The 17,022-nt window shown below is 39.9% G+C and overlaps 2 long non-coding RNA genes across 2 annotated transcripts in view; one reads left to right on the top strand and one right to left on the bottom strand.

The window, feature by feature from the left end:
• The window catches only part of LOC311432298, a 660,648-nt gene that overhangs the window by 170,067 nt on the left and 473,559 nt on the right, over nucleotides 1–17,022 (top strand). The window lies entirely within an intron of this gene.
• Nucleotides 10,220–17,022, bottom strand: part of LOC311432295 — a 167,050-nt gene continuing 160,247 nt past the window's right edge. Inside the window, exon 6 of the long non-coding RNA XR_014689955.1 lies at nucleotides 10,220–10,370. This is a non-coding gene — a long non-coding RNA (uncharacterized lncRNA). The remainder of the gene's footprint in view (nucleotides 10,371–17,022) is intronic.

Here is a 17,022-nt window from a genome sequence, read left to right as displayed (position 1 = left end):
TGATTAGTTTTGATGTTGTTCATACTCTTGGGTGGTAGACAGAACAATAAGAATCTGACAAAGAACAAATTTACACAGCTCAAGTATTGTTCCCTCCCTTCTCCATACTAAGCCAGATATGGCTGTCAGCCCAATCACTTAATACACAGGCTTCAGAAGCCTTCAGTCACACAAACTATTCCCTAGAAGTCACAAAATTCCCTCCACATGCCTTGAGAAATGCTGCCAGCTTCAGTCATGTTGCATGACACAGCTGGAGAGCAGAGACAAGATCTGTTGCCTTCTTGGTCCTTTTGCATACTTGCCACCCAGCTCATGGCAAAAGATGCCATGCCTTTTTAGGGGCTTCATTGGCAACCAAAGGCAGGTGGCTCATGGAGGTGGTGAAGGGAGCAAGGTAATGTTTTGTCTGTTCTAGGTAGGTGAGCAGACCTTCACCTCACTGAATTAGAGCCAACTAGCAATAAGTGTAACTCATGACTGGATACAATGGTTGGGTGTAACCACTAGAGGGATTAAACAAATTTTATTTTATTTTATTTTATTTTATTGTAGCCTTGGAATAGGCCTCTCCAATCTAAAAGTTATCACTGTTGCACCATGCATACAGACAGACCATAGCTCTCTCCAGGGAACCATATGAGTTTTCCAAGAATGAAAGGAAACCCAATGATTCTCATAGTCTGAGAGACACACCGATCCCAGGGAAGTGTTCAAATATTCTCAGCCAGAATGCATGGTGGAGATAGAGCTATAGGAACAAGTAAGTTTCTTTTCTCATGAGTGAGTGGTGTGGCTTAAAAAGCATAGTCCCTTTGCTTGTAGCATTGAGCAGATTTTTAGACAAGGGTGTATTTCTAGTCTTATTTCTGTGGTTGACTTTTGCGTGTGGCACATGAAGGGACAAGATGGGGGATAGCACTACTCTGTGGACACCTTTTCTCATGTGTGACAGAAGAATTACTACCTGCATGTACTAGATGTACTTCATAACTCTATCTTTTCTTCTACATGGTCTTTCAGGAGGAAAGATTCTCTTTGCAGTGTTCATGTTATGACTCCTAAGAAAATATCTGCAGTATCAAATGTGATTCATCTGAGGCATGCTAACATCACCACCTGCTACTTGTAACTCTGTTGGTGCCAATCATAGCCTGCAACGAGCTTCCAGGTGTGAAAGAAGTGGTGACAACTGAGAACTGGTAGGTGCTGATAGTGTGTGTAAGCCAATATGCGACAAGCAGGAATCGGTGTGAATTTTGCTTTCAAAGCTGTAACACATATTTTGCAGAAGCTGCATTTGCAGCCCTAGACAGGAATTTGAGGTTGTTTTGCAGGAGCCACAGAACAACCTTGTGCTATTGTGCTACATAGGATGCACATCGCTTTCAGCTTTTGCAAGCCAGTTTACCACAGAGACTTCCTTGTGGGCTTACCCCTGCCGTGCTGATGCTATTGTACACAGACAGCAAGGCTGCTCAGAGTATGCAGCTGGTGGGGGGCTTTCTGTCTGCTTGTACAGCAGGCAGCCTTTCCTGGCCTTCATCTATACCATTTTAGGAGTTGGGCCCCAAGTTGTAAAGTCTGAATCTGGATCCAAACACAATTTTTGTCAGCATTCACAGGAGATCTCATCCTTGGTTTGGGTTTGCTCCATCCAGATCAAAGCCCAGCTGCAAAGCTTGTCTTCCAACCAAAACTTCCTCAAAGCTTTGGGGTCTAGGGCCATAGTTCTGTTTTAGCTCCATTTCTAGATATTTTTGAAAATTCTTACATGGACAAAATTTATGGCTAGATCTTTGTCCCATTAAAGTCAGTAGAGTCTTGCTTTCTTGGCACAGATTCAAAAGAGATATTTAGGTAAAATATAGGTAAGGTCAATGCCAACTGGAATTTTCAGGCATTTTTTACATGCCTAACTTTTAGTTGCCAATCTGAAAATTTTAATTTTCTAAACATATTTTATTTCATCGGATACATGACCTTTTATGCTTAGTATCAACTCAACAAACATTAAAAAAAAAAAAAAAGGAAAAAAAAAGTCCTGTTTTGTTTTGACCTCATGCATTCTAATAGTTGTTTCTGGGGTGGTGGGTTTCTTCCTCCAAAAGATTTAATACTGAGATAGGGTAACAAGCTGAGCCATTCCAAGGCAACAATTTTTATGTTTCTGTCATTTTGTAAAGCCAAGTTCCAAGCTGCTGTTGTGTGGAATGGCTCTGGACATCAGTGGTCAGAAGGAAAGGACAGTAATGTATATAGTACAGCACTCCCCAGGTTCTCACGGAAGTTTTAGAACAGTTTTTTGCTCTTAGTTCTGTTTTGGAAAGGGTTTTGGAAAACATCTTGCTCTAGGAAAGAGAGCCTTTCTAAGCGTGTGGTATTTGTTATCTTTTTTTGTTTGTTTGTAACAACATTAAATTGAATGGGTTGTGCTCACTGAGCAGCACAGAAACAGCATTTGGCTTGAAATGAAATGAGCTCAACTTGAACATGCTCAGTTTCAGAAACATGTTAAGCCACTTCCTGGTAAAAGTGTGATAAAGACTATTTGTATAAACAGCTGTTTCTCCAGCCATGTAGAAAGAAACACTATCAGCAGCAGGAGGTGGCTGTGGTCACTGTTAAGCAGACACAGTTACCTGTCATTACTAACCTAGCACTCCTCCACAGTGTTGTACAGTGCTCCCTGACAGCTGCCACCCTCTAAAATGCACCAGTGGTTTCTCTTCAGAGTCTGTGTGACATTTCATGGTGTTGGATGCAGTAAGTCTTCATATATCTGAGTTTCGTTTCAGAGACCTAATAAAGACAGTTGGTTTTATAAGTGCCTAGAAAAGCAAAAAGATTCTACTGAACTTCTGAGATCAGAAAAGAGGTCTAGCTAACACTTGCATCTGCAGCAGCACCTGTCACATCAAGCTACAACACATGTAGGCTGGTCTGTGTAAGGAAGGAAAGAGGAAGAAGTTCACGTGGTTATTTTCGGTCACTTCTCAGCTCTGCTGCTGCTCTTACCATGTGAGTATAAGCAAGACATTTAAGATTTCATCACACACACACACACACACACTTTTTGCCAAGGAACAAGCTACCAAGTGGCGGTGTCTCTGGGAAATAAAACACTTTGAATACTTCCACATCTATGAAGGGGGCAGCCTCGCAATACATCAGCACTTTGGGGCTCATTACTTACATGGGATAATTTCCAGCAAATGGGAAGCAAGCAGAAATTTACCTGGATAAAGTGAAATCCTTTGTAATAAAGGTCATATTTTTTAACTCTTTCCACATATCAGCTTTTCTATAACCAGAAATTCCCCAGCACTGTGACATAGTAAAATGTATCAGGCTTTTGTCCAGCAAATGGATTCATTACAGCATATGCACAAGTGATGTAAATATTTATCACTGTACGAGGACTCTCCTTGTCATTCAAGGGACTAGTGTATTCACTGCCTAGCTGAAGTAATCCTTAATTAAGTGAAAAATCAAATTCTGTAAGAAAGCATGATGTTGAATTGCTCCCCTTAGAGAAACAGCAGCACACCCCTGTGCACCCCTTCCAGAGCCATCAGATGAGCACTGTGGGCAACCTCTGCAGAACAAACCCAGCCTCACAGGAGACAGGGAGAGGCAAGCCCTGCCAGTCAGGGAAGTTTGTCCTTCAAACATTACCCTTTCTAGGAGAGTTAGTGTCTTTACATCTTCCACTGCAAATAGATTGTTCAAGCTGATGGAAATACTTCAGTATAAGTATGCATACTGTTCATAGAAAGATCTTTCACTACCTTAAAAATAAAAGGATAAAGGAAAAAAAAAAAAAACAAAAAAGATTTTAAAGTTCTTATTGCTGCTGGATATTTGGAAACAAACTGGTATTTAGCTCATTTTCCCTTTCACAAACCACACCTTGTCGTGCATTTTACTTCATATCTTTTCTTTCCTGTTCAGTACATTCTGAATGTGCTTTAAAACTCTTGGTATGTATCATTTCTCTCAGTCAAGTAAATTCAGGCAAAATAATCTGCACTGGGATTGCTTTAATTAGGGAGAGAATTGCTGGAGAAACCACCAAGGGAAATGAGAGTTAAAGTCCCACCCCTTTTTTAACTGGGTGGAAAGATGTTCTTGGAGAATTATGTGCTGAGAATTCACTCGTAGCATAATGTCTTGGCACTGTACAATATTTTGTTTGATTGCTGTGGCAGCAGACTTACCTACAATGGTTTCACAGAGAGATTAAAGCCAGGAAAGCAATTTTTACTGGTGAGAACTAGAAAGAAATGGCTTGCCAGTGACAATAAGCAGTTCTGCAAGAACTACCAGTTTACACATGCAGCTGAGCAGAGTTAGCAAGTTTTTGCAACAGTGCCAGCTGGTCTTCCTTTGGAGGACAAGGGTATCACATGTGCCGTATGCATATGACTTATTCAGATAGAGCACTGCAAAAATACATTGCTTAGAACGGACTGGTATTTGTAAGGAGGTTAGTGTTCAAGCTCAGGCCCTTTAGTAACTTGGTTAGTACAGTTAATTCCACCAGTGACTGGGCCTGCTTGAAAGAATAAGATATGGGCAAATTCAAAGGTGTTCAACCTCTTTGCTTGAAAAAAAAAAACACCACTTGCGTTTCTCAGAGGTTTTGGAATTGTAAGCTTCAATCAGCATTTTAAAAAAGAGATCTGCAAATTCTTTTAACCTTGGTCAGTCAGGATTCAGTGTGAACCTTTCTGGTAAGGGTGCAGACATTAGTGTTCCTTTGGCTCAACTAACAAGGCATGGCTCTTAATACCAAAGCAAATACTAAACCTTTTCCCAGGGACTATAATTATTTTACTGTTATTTCCTCTGGGTGATTTTACAATTTCTAATGTCAATGATCCTAAATTACTGGAAGTCTTACTGGACAGGAAGAATTCTCAAGCCAGGAGAGTAAACAATTCATATTGATAAGCTGATCAGGAGTGTTGTTTTCCTTCAGCGTGAGCTGTGGCCATTGGATCCATGTATTCATTTGGCTGTGACCACCCTGAGAAATGACTCCTCTCTCTTGCTGTTCCACAAAGAAAAGAAAACAAGGAAGTAGCAAATACAGTAGTTTTCCCTGATCTGAGGAAGTTGCAGAAGAAACATTTTTTGTGATTTCCCTAACACGAGCTATTGAAACAACCAGCTTAGTCCCACATTTCCTGGGGAAGGTCCCTCATCCATGAGATTAGAAAGGACTGAGATTTGGTGAAGATTTCTTTAGGAAATTTAAAGAAATATATATTTTGCATGTTTTAAAAGGTAACAATATTTAATTCCCTATGCACCTTTCCTTGAAATCTCAAAAGGAATTCTCAAGATTTTTTTAGTTTTTTTTACTGCCATTTCTCTTCCCTCTGCACATCAGATTTTTCCCCTAAAATGTGGAATTGGTAAATAAACAGAAAAAAAAAAACCTTAAAGCTTAATTTCAGAGTGCTCTGAAGAATTTTCTCCAGATTTGAATGAAAAAAAAAAATCAAAATAACTCATCTTTCTCATTAAAGAAAATCTGCATTTTACTTTTTCATTAAGTTTTTTGGTTTTAGAAGTACTGGTAGTAACTGTAGTGATAGTTATTACTACCCTGCTACAAGAAGCACAGCAGATTTTGTGGCAGAGTTCAAAAAATTAATCAGTTAGAACAGCTGGAGATGGAAATAATGACATAGGTAACTGTAAACAACTTGCCACATTAGTTTGTTTTCTTAATTTACTTTTCTTGTTGATGTTTTCCATATCCAATAAAAGTGATCATATGTAAATGAGAAAGTATGGCCAGTGGTTGGATTTGGAGAGTTTACAAAGCACTGGAATGGTTGTATATTCCCACCAGCAGGGACTGAAGATGAGTGGCATTTTCTTGTCATTAGGGCTTTCTTGTCAATTATTAGTTTTCACTGTTGCAAAGACACACAGATGAGATCAGGACATTTGTGCTAGCTTCTATACATAAGCAAATGAAAGTATGATTAAAATACAAATCCTAAAGGGTGATACAAGGCCAGATGAATGGTGAAAGACAGACCAAAAAGTCCATGCTCATAGCAAAAGTCCAAGGTCTCTACAGAAGGATGGTGACTGTGCGTGTGTGTATGTGTGTCTTCTATGCTAAGCAAAAGGCAAAATTTATATGAATTAATAGAATGAAACCAATGCAATGTCTCCATGGATACAAATAAATAGGTTAGAGGAACGTCACCTTCACAAGTAGTAGAGAGCCACATAGAAGAATACTGAGAAGTCTCCATTATTTACCGAAAAAATACCAGGTAAAATCACTCATAACCATTGACCAGAAGCTTAAACCAGATGCCTATGAAATTAGATACTTTCTTTTAAAAGTTGTGAGGCTGACAGACAATTGGACAAACTGTTTCAGTCAGTAGAGGATTGCACATTTCTTGACATCTTCAAATTAAGATATGTTGCAACTAAACGCAAGTTACTGGAGTCAGAATTAAAAAATAGAAACAAAACCAAAACAAAACCCTTGGGTCAGACTAAATCATGTAATAGTCCTTTATGGTCATAATCTCCAGGGATCTCTGAAAGAGTATGAGAATAATAGCAACAGTGTAGACAACAGCTGTATCTGTCTGTCCAGCTCTGGTGCTTCTGTCCAAGGGGTCAGGGCAGAGCAGTTCTCTAATCCATGGCTTCTAAGAGGTTCTTAAGGTTCTTTAGCGTTCTTGATTTGATTTATTCTTTCCTACCCTCTGAACTTCCCTGCTCTGTTTTACCAGGCTCTTTTTACCTCTACAAATTTAGATTTCTTGTGCAAATTCCTCTATATATGGCAGAAAGGAAGACATGGGGCTTCAGCGTCATGGGGTCTGCCCTGCAACAAACAGTTTCAGTCTGATAGGGATGTAGAAATTTAAGCTGAGGTATTTCTGTTAATCTTATTAGTTCAACTCACACCAAATACCTTGTTGAAACTCTCTGGGCTGCCCATTCTCCCTAGCAATAGTCCCTGTGAATAGGAAAAAGGTTATCCCAAGTAATGCCTGTCCTGGACGTGCCTGACTACTTAGTCAACTAATCTAGAACAATGGCAGTTTTGAACAATTATTTCTCTTTTCCTTGCAATTGTGACGTACATGAAGTAGACCAAACCATACATTTAAATTGTTATGGTATCTACTCCAATAACGTAGATATGCAGCTGGCAATGGTCATCTGATTGTATAAGTCAGAAAATGCATAGCACCAAAGACAGGCTCTACTCCAAAAACATGTGCAGTCATACATAAATACTCATATTTTCTGCAAGACTTTACTCAGTCTACTTTGTGAACTAATTACATGTGTCAGATGTTGAGTTTAGGCTGTGAAGTTGTCTCAAACTATAACAAGGCTTTATTTTGCTAATATATGTCTCTTAGCCAGAAGTGAATGCAGACAGAATAGTGGTGTAACGGGAAACTGGAGAACTTTACAGACATACAACTGCTCTCTTGGTACATGAACAAACCATGACTTGTGTGACAGAGCTTTTCACAGAATCACAGAATCATCTAGGTTGGAAGAGACCTCCAAGACCACTGAGTCCAACCTCTGACCTAATACTAACAAGTCCTCCGCTAAACCATATCACTAAGCTCCATATCTAAACATCTCCAAAAGACCTTCAGGGATGGTGACTCAACCACTTCCCTGGGCAGTCCATTCCAGTGCCTCACAACCCTTTCAGTAAAGAAGTTCTTCTTAATATCCAACCTAAAACACCCCTGGCGCAACTTTAGCCCATTCCCCCTCGTCCTGTCACCATGCACATGGGAGAATAGACCATCCCCCACCTCACTACAGCCTCCATTAAGGTATCTATAGAGTGCGATAAGGTCACCCCTGAGACTTCTCTTTTCCAAGCTGAACAATCCCAGCTCCCTCAGCCGCTCCTCAAAGGACTTGTTCTCCAGACCCCTCACCAGCTTTATTGCCCTTCTCTGGACTCACTCAAGCACCTCGATGTCCTTCTTGTAGCGAGGGGCCCAAAACTGAACGCAGTACTCGAGGTGCGGCCTCACCAGAGCCGAGTACAGGGGGACAATCACCTCCCTAGCCCTGCTGGCCACACTGTTTCTTATGCAAGCCAGGATGCTGTTGTCCTTCTTGGCCACCTGAGCACACTGCTGGCTCATATTCAGCTGACTATCAACCAATACTCCCAGGTCCTTCTCTGCCAGGCAGCTTTCTCCTCTCCATAGAAGTCTGTTGGCCACTAATTTACAGTTGGCTTTCTGTCATAGGAATTCCAGTCAGGTCAATTGCTATTTTTAATTCAAAGCAGATCCTGTTTACCAACTGGTGCTTCACAGCTTAGACTCAAGTACACCTCCAATATCTGAAACAGTTCTATACAGCTAGGTAAAACATCTGGCCACAGGCCTCGTGGGTGTACAAGATATTCTAAAATGAAAAAGGGTGGAGGCGAGCCGGTTTACCCATGAATCTTGCTTGTGATGGGAATACTAACTCAAGGGTGATTTATGCTTTGAAGACCAAAGGCATTTTTGCTATGCAATGTAGACATTCTTGTATGCATTTTGAAATCTTTGTCTCACTGCAGTAACACTGCACTGTGTACCCTCATTTCCATCTAAGCCTTCCGTGTCACAGAATCACAGAATCACAGAATTTTCTAGGTTGGAAGAGACCTCAAGGTCATCGAGTCCAACCTCTGACCTAACGCTAACAGTCCCCACTAAACCATTTCCTTAAGCTCTACATCTAAACGTCTTCTGAAGACTTCCAGGGATGGTGACTCCACCACTTCCCTGGGCAGCCTGTTCCAGTGCCTCACAACCCTTTCAGTGAAGAAGTTCTTCCTAACATCTAACCTAAAACTCCCCTGGCTCAACTTAAACCCATTCCCCCTCATCCTGTCACCAGGCACGTGGGAGAACAGGCCAACCCCCACCTCGCTACAGCCTCCCTTGAGGTACCTATAAAGAGCGATAAGGTCACCCCTGAGCCTCCTCTTCTCCAGGCTGAACAAGCCCAGCTCCCTCAGCCGCTCCTCGTAGGACTTGTTCTCCAGGCCCCTCACCAGCTTCGTCGCCCTTCTCTGCACCCATTACTGCCCTACTCTTTGAAAGAACAATGTACATTCTGATGGAGTATTCCTTCCGGTTTAATTTGCTTTTATTCACATTCTTTACTATCATATAAAGCCATCTTCTCTACAGTGGTTTGACCTGTACTCCCTTGGATTTATTCACTGGTCAAAATAACCTTAAATATTAACCTTAAAAATGTATAAAAAATAACCTTAAATATTAAACTATTTCACTCATTTAGAAGCAAGTTGTAAATATTGCCTTCCACCTTCCTGTGTTTTCATTCTAAATGAGACAGTTGCCTTTCCTTGGCTATTTCCAGCATTTTTGTTATCACATCAGAAACACAATATCTCTACAACCCCAAACACAGTTTGGGCAGAGAGTATCTCAGTATTTAAAACAAATTGTATTCCACAGATAGCCAAGTGAATAAAACACTTGAATTAATTTTGTCCTCAGGAATTATCACGTGTGGAACTTCAGAATTCAAATTGCTTCAAAACTCAGAGTACTTAAAAAGCTATACAAGCTCCCAGAGATAAAAGTAACAGAAGCTGGAAAGAGTCTGAAGGTGAAAAAATGAGCTACCAAGGCTTAAATCATAACCAGAACAAGGCACTATCTGAGCACCTTCGATGGGACATCAAAAAGCAGTAGTAAAGTCTTTAGTTGCCTAGATGGGATTCTTTACACATGCCCTGTGTAATCAACATTCATGAAATGTTTTTTATTTTGAGGAAGGGGGAAGAAAGGAGGAAAGGATTCATGAATAAAAACAGCTGTTGAATTGTGTCACATATGGTAAAACAAAACAAAACAAAACAAAACAACTCCTCCCAGCCCAATCACACAGGGAAAACTGCAATATTTCAGGAAGATGATCAGGTTCCAGCAAAGCATTCCACAGCAGGATTACCTTGGCAAGAGGTGCAGACAGTGCAAAGCAAAATCAGATATCAGATTCACATTGTGAGTAGTTCTCACATTTTTTTTTTTTAAACCTGTGATCTAAGGCACATCAGAGGTATGCAGCTGTCTCTGAAATTTCTTCACTTGCTTTGAAAATGGTGGCTAGGGCTGTAAACAGGTACTGAGAGAAAGTGGAGGCTTTCTGAGGTACCTGAATTCGGACATACTGTGCTAACAGCACATTTCACCATGGAAAAAGTCAGCAGTCACCTTCTGGATCCATTCACAGGTTTCAGATTCCACTTCAGTTACAGGGGTTCATGCTGGAGGTGACAAATGTATGAATCACTGGGGTGAGATGCCCATCTACAAGGAAAGAACAGTTTCCTAGTGAGCTGAAAGTAAGCAAAAGCATTTCTAGAAATTAATGCAAATTGATCATACAAGTCTATCTAGTGTGGAGTCAGCCATAACTTTGATGAATAAGGACTGTGTATCTTTGAGTAAGGTGGCAAAAATGTTTTGGCCAGCTCTTCAAAGTGTTTCCCATTTCACCTAGACACATTTTGGTCTTGCCTGGATTCAGCCTGACATGACTGCTCTTCATCTAGGTAGTTACTAGGAGGTATTTTGACATGGTAGAGGTGATGGTGGTTGCATAACTCGACAGTGGGCCTACAGGAAAACAAGATAAAGTTTAGGTAACAAGATAAAATAAGTTTAGGTGGACGTACTTTGCAGTAACAGTGTGGTAGTATTAAAGCAGAATTCCCTTCTAGGTATTTCATTAATGCCCTAGAAAAATCTATAGCCTTGCCATGTACTCTGAGCACTTAGCAAAAAAGAGCCAACTCCCTTCTCTTGCCTTGGAGCTCATCTGTAAGGCTGACCTGAACCAGAAAAGTTGGGCAAATGGAGACTGGCAGAGCCTCCTAGTGGAGACCTTCTGTATGACTCATGACACAAAGCATCAGCCGAGATGCCCCTTTCTTTGGCATATCTATGTCTAGCCTGTACCGTTGGTAGGTTTTTAACCGGCTGTGCTGGCTGAGAATTTTTTCCACACTTCTATTCTGTATAAATATGAATGCAAAGCACTGAAATGCAAGCTTGCCTTTTAGAAGGGCTGAACATCTCAAATGAAAGACCAGATTTTCAAAAGCCTCAGCACCCATGCAAGATCCAAAAGGAATCTTTCAGAAATGAATAAAGAAAAATCTATTTCAGCATCCATGAAAGCAAAGGGAATCTTTGGAAGTCTGTAACCTGAGTGGCCCAAAGGAACCTTGAGTGCCTCCAAGCATCTGTCTCTGCACTGGGCTGCTAAGTCCTTCCAGAAATACATCCCCTCATTGCTGCAGCCCCACACTTGGGTATGATGAAATCACCACTAGATGAGTTTAGCTGTTTGAATGATATTGATGAAACCAGTGGATTTTCAAATTGTACGTCTGAAACTGCCATCTGCTCAGTGTTTACTGTTGACTGTGCTTAGCACACATCCTTGCTGCCATGGAAGTCAAGAGGAGTTTGTTGTTACAGGTGGCCACAGACATTGTACCTGCAGGAAATGATAAGTTGAGCACCCATAGTGCAAAGCTGAACAAAAAAGTAAAAGCTAGGCTTAAGAACAACAAGATACATGCTGGTCAGTCTTCCTCTGTATTATACTATTGCTGAAAAGATGTATGTGAAATGCATTTAATAACATTCAAGAGTGCTTAAATAAATCCTTCTTTTGCTTTAACTGAGGATCTTCTAACTGAAAATAGAGTCCCTTTTGTGTGAGGAAAAATGCTGTAGACTGCAGATTTGCTTGAACCATTCTGTTTCTCAAACTATTCCCAAAGATACAGAGCAAATCCCTGAAAAGAAAAAATGCCCCTGAAATTACTACGCTGATTGCCTGCCTACTCCCTCATTTTCTCTTCCTGTAGTTCACCCATATTGTTCAAACTTGCAGTCACAGGACATGTTGTGTTTGCTGCTCAAGAAGCTGCTTGTTCCACAGTGTACTTAGGCAGTACTCACTTTGTGTTTGGTGGGCTGAAAGTTAGACCATGGGAGCTGTGTGCTTCCAGACTGGGAGGTTTCAGACCTGTCTTCATTTCATAACACATGCTAGAATTGCTGGATTTAAATAGACACCCCAACTTTATGGCTTCCAAAAGGAAAACTTAATACATGTACTTAAAGCTGAGACATACAACTGAAGAAGACAAAGAACTCTACTTTTATTTATGGTTAGATTTTTTTCCAAATGTCAGATAATTTAAATTGGATTCCAGAACCATACTGTATCAGTATTTTCTTAGTGCTTTAGACAATGTAGGCAAGAAAGAAAGAGAAATGGGGGAATTGGACAGATGATGAGGACTTAAAAATGTTTGTTACATTTCCAGAATTCCTTTTGTGGCAAGACTTTGAAATCTCACAGCTGCTGCCCTTTTGCTCGTACGATTATTTCTCCAGCTGTGTGAAAATGCTGCAAAACCATTTTTGTGACCTGTCACAGAAAATATTTTGACTCAGCCATCAATGACATAGAAGTTCCTGCTGAACGGTATTGCCAAACTGTAGTGTTAGAGTGGATAAAAAATTATTGTTGATTCTTAGTCACTGTATTTGGAACAGTAATATCTAGGATGCTTTTTCCCAGCAAATTTGCATGCTTCATCCTTCTGAGATTTTTAAAGCTGGTTCCTTCTATTTCTTTTGTGCTTTTAAACCTTATTTAGGGAAATGGTTACAAGGGTGTTGAGGGGAGAGTCTTTTCAGTGGAAACTGATTTCTGGCCCTGTGTTATGTGCAAGAATAAAAACTTGTACATTGGGGGAAAAAATATTGAACAACAGACTTCAGGGTAGCTACCTGAGTACCTGAGAAAGTGGAAATCGAGGAGAGAGAAAAGTAAGCTAGGCTTTGAGGTAAGAAACAGCCTGGAAAAGTACTACAGAGAGGTGATTATGGCTTTTTTATAAAAGTTGCCCTTGGCAGTTCTGTGTTCTTTTGCAAAGTGTTATCAACCATGCCCCAAAATGTAGTTCAGTCATTTCTCAGGCAGGGTGGACTGACTGTTAGCCACTTGGCAAAGTGGGGAAATGCTCAGTGATGGTGAGTTGCTGCTGAGCTTCCAAATAAGCCCAGTGGTCTGCAGTATGATGGGGAATAGAGGAAGGGTCATCTCAGTTCCCCATGATGCTGTAGGAAGTCCTGCCAAACCTTAAAAAAAAGAAAAAAAGAAAAAGAAACCTAAAAGGAAGCTTGAATATTGTCTCTACATGCATTTGTTTTCTACTGTCTTGTGATAGTGCCTCATGTGATCAGAATGTAATCTAAAAATGTTGCTTCTCCTCATAGTCAGTCTGCAGGCCATAAACTGATGGTTGGAGAGATCAAGAGAGAATCCTGTCTCACGTGCAAGTACAAGAACAACATTATATACCTGGCTAAGTGCACAGCAAGATTCACTATCAGAACGTCAATCTCAAATTGTTGGCTGTGTCTCAAGGCAGGAAGCTAGGCTGGATGGACTCTGACAGGAAATTAGGCAAAACTATTGCTGGTAACAACAGCCCACAGATTTTACAGCTTTCCTAAACAAGGATATTGAGGAAGAGATACAAAATTTGGCAAAAGAAATGATTTTCTGACAATTGCTTTCCCACCTCATATAAGCACAATTCAACCCTTTTAAAAAAATTATGTTGCCTGATTTCATTTCCCATAAGAAAGGGCTCTCAAGGGTCACTTCTTTTGACTTTTTCCAGTAATATTTGCACATACAAGAAAATCCCAGGATAATACAGTCCAGACTGATAACACACGTTCTACAGTTACACTGGATTCATTTTCTCTGAAAAAAAAATAAATCACATTTTCTATAACTTGTTTCATAATTTGGCATTTAAATTCAGCAGAGCGGAGCGGAGAGAAACCAAATTCTTGGATGAATTATACTGAATTCATAGGGGTTTCTCAATATATTGTGTGGAGAACTAGGCTGTTGCCATGATTTTCAAAACCCTATATGCCTGAAATAGTGCTATGCTTTTATGCAGTTACTCTATAGGCTCTGTGTAGAGTTAGGATCTAAAATGCTGAAAAAAGGTACCGCAATCCGAGCTGCTGGTGCTCTTGTCTAACCTTTCAGACTTGTACCTCAAACTCCTGACTGGGTTGTGTTTTCATTGGAACTATTGTCAATTTTCATGTGAGAAATACATGTATATATATATATATATATATATATGTATATATATATATATATAAAACAAGAACAAAGAAACAAACAAACTAAAAACCACAAATGGGATTATCAGGGACTAGGAAGTGAAAATCACACAAACCACACACTGGGAAATTAGGATTTAGTGTTAGAAGTGGGATGAGACCCTGAATGCATTTCATTCTGTCAAGCATCCCATGAAAAAAGACTCAAGTATTTATGATATCTTGACTCTATTTTTTCAGTATCCTGGTGGTAAATGTGGTTTATCAAGGGAAAAACACTGACGTGGCACAGTAACTTATCTTTCTGTAACTTAGTTATCAGAAGTTTATACTATGCAAAAATTTGCAAGAGGAACAATGAGTGGAACTTCCCAAGAAGTCTATGTGCCAGAGAAGAGCCATTTGACAGGCTGGCATGTACCTGCACACTGTGTTTTTCTCACTGAGGGAGGTGTTTTTTTTTTGTTTTGTTGTTTTTTTTGGGGGGGAGGGGAGGCGGGGGAGGAGGAAGGGAAGGAAAGAGGAAGGGAGGGAAGGAAGGAGGAAGGTTTGCTCAGAATATCTAGAACAAACAGACAATCTAGAAGCAACAGGTAAAAACAGTCACTAGAGAAACACGTCCTGGAAAGGAGGTGATACGAAGAGTGAACAACAAAGAGAGAGGGTGAATCTAATTTGGATGTACAAGTACAATCCACCAACTTCAAAACACATAAAAATTATACATTTTATTCAATAAAACTCGTTTCAAGAACTTTCCAAACACACTCCCTTAAAAATGAGAAATCGTTAGTTTCTACAGTGATACAGAGCATGCTCTGTTAAAACTTCCCCTAATTCTTCCATGAGATTTCAGAAAGACCCCTGTTTCTTTCCATACCACAGCAAGGATGTTCCCAGACAATGGAATTAAAAGAACATGATCCTGGCAGCCTTTAGGATATAGGAATAAACCACATATGAAAGAAATAGACAAAAAAAAAAAAAAAGTTTTTTGTTTTTCATTCCACTCCCCCAAACTAGCAGCTAAAATTGTCCCCAGAGTTCTCTCTCTGAAGTAAGGACAATAGCAGTGTTGTAATTATACAGAAAGATTGCCACTTGCCTATAATTTAATTTTGATTTCTATTATTTTTTATGGTTCATTTTTTTCTTTGAAAGCTATGATTCACCAGAATGAGCCTGAACAGCTAAGAGCCTTTCTTGGTGATGAGGGTTAGGATGTATTATCATTTAAACTGATTAAGTGTGCACATTTCTCCTGTCTTTATTTCATTAAACTGTACCACAGAATATACTGCACGCATTAAAAAACACACAGATCATACATGTAGTTGCAGGAGAGTAGCACTTGATAACTAGAGACATCAGACTTGCCTGGCAGTCACCTGGGACTAATTCCCATATTGCACAGTGCACATTGGTTTCATAGAGCTCGTAAAACTGGGATTAAGATTTCAACCCTTTATTAAGGTACATGACATATTACATGACATATTTTCAGCTTGGAATTGTTTTAAAAATGAAAGAAGGAGAGAGGGGAAAACATTTTAGAGGAAAATGTGGGGTGTAATTCCTATTACAAAAACTTCCTTATCCAGGCAGTATGGTATTTTGCTCAGTGCTCTTGTATCAGGAAGCTGCAACCTATCTGAAAATGTTGCGCTGATGTATTTTTATTCCCCTAAATAGAGGCTAATATGTCCAGTAAAAATGCGCCAGAATCCATGACACGTTGCTCTCCAAGAGAGTAAATGTTACTGACAGTGTCATCTAAATTCTTTATGAGACAGTGATTTCCAGCTCCATATAAACAGAAGCAAGGAGGTGTTGACTTTTCCAGGTACCTCTGCTCTAATACTGCTCCCAACTCTAGGCCATGTAGCATTAAGAAATGCCTACGTACCATCTTTGGCTTTCCTTATCTTGCTTGTTGTAGACTACTGAAATTTATAGTTCTAAACTTGGTAAACATAATGACTCAGAATAAAGTTTTATTATGCACTGTGTATTTCCTATTTGAATAAAACAAAAGGACAAACTTCTGATATATTGTGTATCCCTTTATGCTATTCTTAAGCTTGATGTGATGAAGCAATAGGGACTAGTCAAATATTAACAATCTTGAGAGCCTTTGCAAATGCCAAGACTGATTTTTGTCTGGCCAGAAGTTATACAATAATATTTTCTTAATGAAAAAAAAAAATGCTTAGCCTGATTGACTGCAACATATATGGAGGTCAGACTATTCTTCAGTGAACTGCACTAAAAAAGCTCAAAGTCTCATTTAGCAATGCCCAGCCTGCCTCTCTCAGCCAGGGTCAGTTGCTATGGCATCTGCACAGCTCTTTAAAGAGAACCAAAAGCCAATGTAAGCTACATCTGAGTCAGCTCCATGCCTGACCTAATAAAAATACCATCGCCTAAAGCTGGGTGCTCCTGGTTGCTTTTATATGCAATTTACTAGTTTAAGCCAGATGATAACACTACCAAGGCAAGATAGTGCATGCATCACTTATGAGTGATAAAATTGTTAATTTAGCCACTGTTCTTGTCTCAGAATTACAAGGTGTCTGCATGGTAACACCAGGTGTCAGAGTAGCTGCCAAGTAAAGACAAAACAATACAAGACACTCAAACAAGCACCTAATGACCAGAGTAAATGCCCTTCACACCTTTTATGTAGTGGGCAAGTGTTAAAGCTTCAGTTTCATCTTTGCTTTGCTCTTTCCAAAAATACAGAGATGGTAAATACAGGTTTGCTAGGAAGGAAGGAGAGATTGTG

Source organism: Aythya ferina, assembly GCF_964211825.1.
Source record: "Aythya ferina genome assembly, chromosome: 2".
NCBI lineage: Eukaryota > Metazoa > Chordata > Aves > Anseriformes > Anatidae > Aythya > Aythya ferina.
This window is presented reverse-complemented; position numbering and strand designations above follow the sequence as displayed.